Source organism: Falco biarmicus, chromosome 3 (genome assembly GCF_023638135.1).
Source record: "Falco biarmicus isolate bFalBia1 chromosome 3, bFalBia1.pri, whole genome shotgun sequence".
Classification (NCBI taxonomy): Eukaryota; Metazoa; Chordata; class Aves; order Falconiformes; family Falconidae; genus Falco; species Falco biarmicus.
In genome coordinates, this window is record NC_079290.1 from 43,193,279 (window position 1) to 43,202,769 (window position 9,491).

General features: G+C 44.3%; 1 non-coding gene across 1 annotated transcript; it reads left to right on the forward strand.

The window, feature by feature from the left end:
- Nucleotides 1–9,081: 9,081 nt before the first annotated feature.
- TRNAY-GUA (transfer RNA tyrosine (anticodon GUA)) lies at nucleotides 9,082–9,171 on the forward strand. Its single transcript is given in 2 exon segments — nucleotides 9,082–9,118; nucleotides 9,136–9,171. It is a non-coding gene; the product is annotated as a tRNA-Tyr (tRNA).
- The last annotated feature ends 320 nt before the right edge of the window (nucleotides 9,172–9,491 follow it).

Below are 9,491 nucleotides of genomic sequence, written 5' to 3' on the forward strand. Positions count from 1 at the left end.
AAAAACACTGACAGTGTCATACATGACATTTAAGATACCTTTGAAACATTGGTCAAAATGTGTTTCAAAGTAAAATTTTAATGCATGCGTGTAATATGCAAGAATGAGTAGCATAATTTGGAAGAACTAGGCTTTTGAAAATTTGGCCATACTCAAAGATGAACATACCGACAACTACTTAAATTATCTCTCAGCTTTTTGGCCAGCTGCATGTGGTACTTGGTTTCAAAAATTGGCTGCATCCATAACTTCTGAGCATAAGAAAAGTCATAAAATCCATCTACAAAACTCTGTGTTACTTTTTCCTGTATTTATTGAAAGGCTTTAATTCAAAGTATGCTAGCATTAAAGCAGTCTTTAAAATGATGGGTGTAAATATCCAGAGTTTATTTTGGTTGCATGTCATGTCACGAAGAATTGAAAATTATCCTTTGGAAGATTTGTATTTCAGAGGCTTAAATATTTAATGCTAAGCTAGAAATGTACTCATTTTTATAATGCAATGTTTATAATAAGAGTCCAAACTAGTACTGCATGTGTGAAGCAACCAAGTTAAGAGTGCTTTCAAAATGTTTCCGTTTTATCTTTGCTGTTAATTGTACAGCCTTAATAGTTGTTTACATTGTTTTAGATTGGAGTTGTTGGTTGATTTTTTTCTTATGCATGTTCATAGCAAATCTGTTTTAACATCCTTGCAAAACCTCAGCTTCCTGCCAGAACAAGTCCCCTCGCAACTTAATTTTCTCCTTAGGATCAGGGTGAGAGTGAATCTTGGAAGTTCATAAGTGTGTGTAGTGTGTTGAGGACGGTGGTTTTAGTATTACAAAGACATATATTGACTGGAAAAGTTAATATAAACTGTTGCTTTGCTTCATGTGGAGTTTATTGAGGCTTTAATATAATGTTGGCTTCTCCTGATTTGTGATATTTGGAGTATTTACTACTTAATGATAGATAAAGAAAAGCAGTAGTGTTTGGATCCATAGTAGACTTGATAGCCAAGCTGACATTACAGAAACCCAGTTACCACAACTCATTTGAAATGGGTTATTCTGATCTGAATTACTTAAATTGATGTATGCTGGGTGATTCTGAACATTTATTAGTATCATTGAAGATATTAGGCTTCAGTGTAAGCGTGATCTCTGTTGCATTAACTTGCAGATGCTTTAAGAGGCTTCAGAAAAGACTGTTACTCTGTGTTCTGTGAATGAAAGGCATTGTTTTGATGATAGCTGAACAGACTTGTATTTGGACTTTATCTACCTCTCTTAAATGACTACCTGATTCTGTTTTCTGCTGGAAGTAATACTTACAGTGGCTTGTCTTGCTGGCAGCAAATCCAGTTTCACTTCCAAAGTGATCTTGTGGATCTGGACTGGGTCTGTGCTGTTTGGAAACTTGTATTCAATAAGTAAAGAATTAAAAGAAAGACGGCAGGTGGAAGGAAGTTACCAGAAATCAGAAGAAGGTTTAGAAGGTGCTCTGGTTCTTAGTAGCCAATAGTCTGTGGAGCCTGGCTGCATGAAATGCAGTCATTTCTTACAAACCTTTAAACATGGTTCAAGCAACTTCTTTCAGAATAAGAAAACATAGTTTTATAGGCTCTTTTGTTACTCAATATATAAGATTTTTTTTAAAAAATGAAGCTACTTTCACATTGTCACATTGTTGTATAAATGTAGAGAAATACTTGCCAGGTGTTACGTCCAGATCCTAACCTCTCTCTTCCTTCCCACATGCGTTTGTGCAGACTCTACAAATCCTAAGGAGATCTCTTCTGATGTTGGGCTAGCTTTTCTGTTTGCTTTTCATCTGCCATTTGGACTTTAGCGAATAATTTTTACCAGAGATGTTTCTGTAAGTTTATTGTCCACTGTTTACACTGCTGCTCTTACAGACAGTAAGAAGCAATAGATAAATGATCCAATTGAACACAAATTAGACTGATAGAAATGAAAACCTTGTTTGACTTCCTCAGAGATTCATTATGTACAGGACAGAAAGGAATGAAGGGAGATTCCTAAGAGGGCAGAGGATTTGTGAGCATATTCAGGAGAGGGAAGAAGATTCGTAAGGATTTATCAATGATTCTAAAAATCACCTAGTAGTTCTGAAGGGCAACCATGTTTCGTGTTGTTATACTTTCCAGGGCGATGAGCTTTAGAAGCTGCAGATGCTCTGAATCTGGGGATTTCCCTGAGATCCACCTTTCTTTTCTTCTAGGAGCAGAAACTGCCAAATATGTACTTTTCCACCCAGTGGGAGAGATGGGGCGTCACATGGTGTTGCAGGGTTTGTTGCAGCAAGACAAACGCCAAACCACACAGAAAAAGCAAGGGCCTAACTAAAATTGGGGGAAATTAAGTAACTCCTAGTTCCAACTATTCATATGTTCAAATCTGCTCAAGTGTTGATCAATACATAACCAAGTTCTACATCTGAACATTGCACATACAAGAATACTACTTTTTCTCCCACTATGTCTTTCTTAAAATAAGGTCCTCCTTGGATTCTGAAGACAGATGCTGGAAACTGCGATTGCTTTTGCAGACAGCAGGAGGGATCCAGGAAATAAGGGTCAAGAATACCTGCTTCCCTTTGCTTTCAAAATAAGAAAATTCAAGGCATGGTACAACGGAAGAAACTAAATACCAGTGTTTATTTTTTTGCTCCCTCTATTTCTCCTAACCTTAACTACTTCTTTATCCTGCTATAGTCATTAATTTATTTTTTTGTTTTCTTCCCTGCATTTGAAGTCAGTCAGGCTAGCCCATTCTCTTCTTAGTTTGGAAACTGACTATCTCAGGTCTCTAGTAAGCCAGCAGCCCCAAAATCCCCACTTACTTATTGTCTAATTTGAAAGTAATTTTTTTTTTTTATTTAAAGTTGTGGATCTTTCCAACTCTGTCCCTGAGGTTCTGCATCTGAAACTCTCATAAACTTGCATCCTTGCACAAACTCAAAACACATTTGCAGTAACTAAGGGCCTTTTGCAGACACTCATTGCTGACTGCACAAGTGGAGCCAGGATGGAGGTGCACAGTCTTTCGCACCTCTAAGTGCTCTCCGCTCTCTCTCTTCTCCTCCTGCTGGAAGTCTGCAGGGCATGGGAGAAACACTGCCTTGGAAAAAGAGGTAAACTGCAGCTGTGCAAGCAGCAGAGGCCAGCATCACTGGGATTGCTGGTTGTGATACTGGAAGATTTTTGTCCATGATTCCTGTAACTGTAATCAGTGTTAGGAGTGGGAAGGAGAGAGCCTTGTTGCTAGTTTGGAAAGTAGGGGACCAGAACACTGTTTTCTAACAAAGTAGGTTTTACTTTGGGGGTAGAAAGTCAAGCCAGTGCTTTCCAGCTATTACCAGGATGCTGTAGAACTTAGGCTCTTTGCTTGAATCTAGCTCAGGCTGCTGCTGGGACACGGCTACCACTGCCTGACTACCGTTTACCCACCTGACAGTTTGGTTGGCTCTGTCTGGCTCCCACTGCTTTACAAAGCCCTTGCATTAGGACTGATGGTTTACTCCTGGGGTTAGCAAAATCTAAGGATTAGGTTGACTTCTCTTGCATTCATAGTGATGACTTTCTAGGGAGTAATTGCAAAACAGCATGGGAAAACATGTACTGCTAATACCTGATTAACAGGTGACTTCTAAAGAATCTCTTCGGTTTCCAAAGTTGTATGTATGTATGCTTGTGAAAGGAGTAAATCCTTTCTTTTTAAACAGTTGCCTGCCTGACCAGAACTAGTAAAACTATTCCCCCATGATTTCCAAAATAAACAAGTGGCATTTGAGAAGTTCGTAAAGCTTGTTAGATGAGATTAGTATTAAATCTAATCTTGCAGCAGTATCGTTATTATTTATTGAGAGCAGTGACAGTAAGATCATAGGTAACATCTGAGTGTAAACCTGGGAATGTTTTCTTTCTCCCCTTTGATTGATTCAAGGCTGTTCCACTTTTAGACCCTAAAAAGTAATCTGTTTGCCTGTATAGTGCCTCATACAAATTGATACCCATGCTATTGAAACCATAGGTGAAGTTGTGGCCAAACAGAAATTCAACTCTTAAAGGAGTACCATCAGTGTAGCTGCCACTGTACTTGCATACGCAGATGAGGTGAGGCTTAGGACTTGGTTTCTAAGTGGCGGTGTCCTTCAGAGCTGTGCACTGACACCATTTCCTCACGCTCTGTGCAAGAGGCACTGTGAGCTCGGCATGACCTCAGTTTCTTCTCAAACCAATGACATCTGAGGATTGCCGGAAAGAGGGATACAGAGCAGTTCATGAGATCTGAATTATGGTCTCATCCCTGCCCTGAGAACTACAATTAATCTACAGTAACTAACTTGTTCTTCGTGTATGTGCCTGAGCAGACCCTAGTGTAGGTCCCTGGTAGGGCTATATCCCTGGAGCTGCTTTATTGATCTTCTGAACTTGGGAACTGCAATTGGTTTTTTTTCAGTCCAAGGCTTGATCCAAAGGCCACCTCAGAATTCTTTTGAGTAGTTGTACAGCCTCCTTGAGAAGCTGATATAGGCTGCTTTGGGAATGTACAAGACAATGGGTTTTGTGCGCAATTGTCACGGAGGTATACATTCTAAGTCTATCCAGATATACTTACTTATTTTGATATTTTTGTGATACAGTAGTCTTTAAGCCTTACATCTCCACCCACCCTACACTAGCATGAACAATGTGGACCTGTCAATATAGTAAAGCAAAATTCATGAAATCACAAACTACATCAATTCTTCTGTGTCATGGCCAACAGAACACAGGCTAATTGAGTTAGGCAGAGGTATTAGCACTTTTTCCCCTCTCCAAAAGGCTCTATAAATAGATTGAATCAAAGCACACAGAGCTTGCAAACTCTTCTGTGTGAAACAGTTGATCCTGTGAGACTTAGCATCTTAGAAAGATGTTGTAAGGAGCATTTAGAAAGAATTGCAGCAAAGCAGATAATTTTCAATAGCTATGAATAGAATACTGCCCTTCAGAAACTTTGATACTAAGAAGTTAAAAAAACCCCAAACAACAACAAAGTATGAGTCTCAAGGCACACAGCAAGTTGAAATTGCTCTGAACTGCAGCTTCACCCAACCGTGACATGACTCAAGTACAAATGACAAGCTGGGATCTTCAGTACTGAGAGACAGAGCAGATGCAGATAATAATGTGCTGTCCATATGGAGAACTATTTTAATTTAAGAGTATCTAGTGAGTATCCTTGTGCTCTTCATTAGGAATTTCTCCAAACGTGGGAAGGAAGCTCAACACCCACAGGGCTGATGCAAGCAAGATCGCCTTGGGCACTGAATGAGTGGTGTCGTGACATGGAACCTAGATCAAGTCAAGTAGCTGGGCTGAAGATGGATGCATGTGGGTTTGATTGACACAGTTGGTGTCAGAGCTCCAAAGATTATAGTCACTAGAGAAACTGGTGGTAAGGCATGGAAGACTACTAGAAAGAAAGTATCTGGTAAAAAAACCTGTAAGCTCACCTACGCTGAGCTTGATTTTTATTTTAGCAATCACTACATGTTTCTTTTACTTTATAGACCTTAGTTCTATGAGACTGGCAGCAGTTGCTTTTGAGCTGGGAAACTGTTGGCTGAGGAAATAAGCCACTTGTTTTCCACAATTTGGAAGACTAATTCCTGAGTTTACTTTGTAGAAATGTTGCTAGCCTCAAGGGTTGAAGCTCTTGTAGCAAGAAGTCCTTTGCATGCCTTGTTGATTGTCTGTGCTGAGAATCATCTTCACAAAGACTCTGGGTTCCTCTGTTGTAAGGTTTCCAAACAACTTACAGGGAGATCATTTAGGATAGGCTGATCATTCTTAACTTCATGTCAGTGGTGTTAAGCCCCATGCCTTCTGGGGAGTATCCTTGTATTGCTTAGTGGTCCAGATAAATGTCAAACTGGCTGCCTGAATTCACAATGAGATTTTGATGAGCCTAGCAGCAAAGAATTACAAACTTCTGCACATGACTTTGGATTTTTTCCACTGTTTCAGCTCCTGTGACAATATGAAATGCAATCATGACTGGTTATTTTTTTATTCATTAAAGGCTTTGCCAGGGAATAGATAGAACTCTTGCAGAACTGGAGCAGTAACAGATGAGCCCAGTAATACACATATGGATTTAATATATGGCCTAATAATGTGGTACCTTTGTACCACTGCAGCTAGGTGAAATTTTCTGAAGCATCAGTGTTGCACAGAAAGGGACCTGTTTCCCAGCAGGAACAGAGCTTCTGATCTGCTGTTGGTTAGGCTCATAATGAATGCCTAATAGAATTTTTTTTCTCTGCAGATCAGCAGGAAGCTTAGCAATAAGGAATAAATAACAGGGCAAATTACAAGATTGTCACTGTCTCTTCCAGGATACTTTGCTTATGAAATCATCTGGGTAAGAGGGCGAGTGAGCGTCCTGTCTTTGGAAGTGGGATGCCCACTGCTGTTAGCACTCAGGGAATGCTATAAAACCCAAGCAGAATCCAAAACCCAGCAGGTAGTTCTAGTGATGTTTGGTTTTAATTTGTCAAGAGACCCAACCAAGCAGCCCTAAGGCAATGGGGAAGGGGCAAAGTGCCACTGGAAATATGCCCCTTGTGGCTCAAGGTCCATGAGCTTGGTGTGATGATGACATTTGCCTCATCCTGCCACCCTGAACCTGCAGCAGCGTCTTTGCACCTGGTCATGTTCTTCAGGTCTAGGCTGGTATGGAGCTGTCCTTTGTCACAATGGAGTCTTGGGAAGGACAAGCAAAGACAGAGAGCACTTCTTGCACAATGGTATTCAGATATTGCAGGCTTGTGAGAGTCCTATCAGAAGTCTATTGAGGCTGAGTCTGATGACAGTCTGGATGGGACAGTCCCTGAAAATGTTGGCATTTGGGGGAGATGTTCTATATCCCCCTACAGACTGCCAGTTTGCACCTTCTTTCTCAGGGATGCTCTTAAATGAACAGTTGGAAAAAATAACTTGTTGTAGGGTCTGTGAAGAGAGAGGTAGTTAGACCTCCAGCTTGGTTTTGTGAAGCTTCTAGAAGCTGAGAAGAGATGGCGAGGGGGATGGCATGTTTTTGTCATGTAGGTGCACAAGAAACACGGAACATGAGACCTTGTCACACCGGACAGTAATACATACAGGATTAAAAAAGAAAAAAAGTGAGGTGTATATGTGCTTACTGATGTATTTGAAGGAGAATGTTTACTAAATGTCATAACAAACTGCATCTTTAGGTTATTTTTTTTAACAACAGCACCATCAGTACTTATTTATTTAGTAGTATGACTCAGCTAATGCTTTCAGGACCTATTTCCTACAAATTAAGAACACGTGCATTACTATGGGAATATACAAGAAAGTACTTACTTAAACAATATTTTTATTTCAGGCTCCCTTCACTTTGAATTAAATATAAATGAATGATAAAAGATGACATTTCATATCATATGAGCCTGATGACACAAATCCTGTCTCAGGGCGGTTTTTATGCCACATACTTTTTGGTTACAGCTTTTGTGGTTCAAAGAATCCTGTCAGAGCTTTGATGTGGGGAAACCTGCAGCGCTTCCCTCTCTGGCTGCTAAAACTGAATCACAGCAGGGGCAGGTTGGTGCTTTACACCTGTTAGTAAGCAGCAGGCAAAGACTACTTGTAAATAAACAAAAACCCCAACGAATTTGGTTGTTGTTTTTTTGGTTTGTTTTTTTTCCCTCCGAAAGACGCAATGATGCGAGTTCGCCCTTGTAACAGTCGGTTTGTAATGCGGTTTGTGGGGTTTTTTTGTGTTTTTTCCCTCTTCTTGGTCCTGTGGGCCTTCTGACGGACGGGCTGTGGCGGGACCCGAGGTTCCCGGGCGCCTGCGCAGGGGGCGCTGCCAGCCAAGCTCTCCCGGCGCCCCCGGGCAGCCCGCGCGGGCTATAGGGACATAGGGAGGTGCAGGCACCTCTGTGTGTGTGTGTGTGTGTGTACAAACTCCATACGATACGTACAGGGCTTCATTTATAGAAATAACTTCCGGCTCAAGGCTTTTGTGTAGGGGAACACCTAGGAGGTGCATAGGTTATGCTCGAGTGTAGCTTGTACTTCTGGCAGTGGTAGCTTCAGGAGGCTGTTTTCTCTGCAGTGGTGGTGAATTGTTTTCCGTAAGTAAAGCATTTAAAACATGTATTTGGAACATGCTGGTTTGATGATTTGTTTCACTCCAATGACCGTTGGAGTAAAAATCACACGGAAATCATTTAATAAAGGGAGAAGATGATGGGTGGGCCCTGTAGTAGAGTCGAGCACCCGAGGCCTGAGCAGCCGCTGCGGGTGGGCGCCCTTAGGGGAGACCCCAGGAGCGCCTCTGGCAGGTCCGCGGGGGGGTGCCCCTGCCCCTGCTGGTGGGCGGGTTTGTCCCTATAGCTGCCAGCCCGCATCTGTAGGCAGGTGCTAGCACCCTTTTCTCCTCAGAGCTCCACCGAGTTCGTGTGATTGTCAGTGCAGCCACAAGGGGATGTAGTGCCATGTCTTGGGTTCCCTTTTGAAAATAGAACAGCATAGAATCACAGAACGGTTTGGGTTGGAAGGGACCCTAAAGATCATCTAGTTCTGACCCCCTGCCGTGTGCTGGGACACCTTCCATTAGGCCGGGTTGCTCAAAGCCCACACGGGTGTCCGCAATTTCTCTGGGCAACCTGCTCCAGCAGCCTGGCGGCTGAGCGCGGTGAGACCCGCCCTTCCCGCTTCTCAACCACGCGTGTAACTGTTTCGGAGGGAAGGGCTGCGGGAGGGGCTGCCTTGGCACCCCCTGGCAGTCTGCGCGCAGCGCGGCAGTGTAAGGGCCTGGGGGCGCCGTCCCGCCGCCGGGCTAGCCGGTCCGCCGGCGGTAGGGAGGAGGCCCCGGGAGGGGGAGCCCTCCGCTGGGCGCTCGCCCTGTCAGACCCGGGCCGCCCGCCCTTTCAGATCTCGGCCTAAGGCAGATGTTTATTCTACGGCCGTTTTCGAAGGAGAGGGCCCAGGCCACGACGCGTAGTGAGGGGCACCCAGGCTGTATGCCGCGGCGAGGCACCGCTCGCCAGCTCCCTTCGATAGCTCAGCTGGTAGAGCGGAGGACTGTAGAGGCGTGGCCCACGGGAATCCTTAGGTCGCTGGTTCGATTCCGGCTCGAAGGAGGCACTTTATTTTGCGTGGCGGGGCGGCCGCCGTTTTTCTCTTTCGTCGGGAGCTTCCCCGTTGCCGCTGCGGTGGCGGCGCGCAGGCGCTCCCGCCGGGACGTGGCGGGGCGGGGGGGGTGGCGAGGAGCCGGGTTCCCCCCCCGCCCGCCGGGAAGACTCGCTCCCCCGTCATGCCTCGCCCCCGCCGTCCCTCCCCGCCCGCGGCTGGCGCGAGGCCCCGCCCCCCTCCCGGGTCGCGTGCGGCGGCGGCGGCCAATGGGGCGGCAGTCCGCCTGCGCAGATTCAAACGGTGGCTCTGGAAGGAGGCTGGGCGCGAG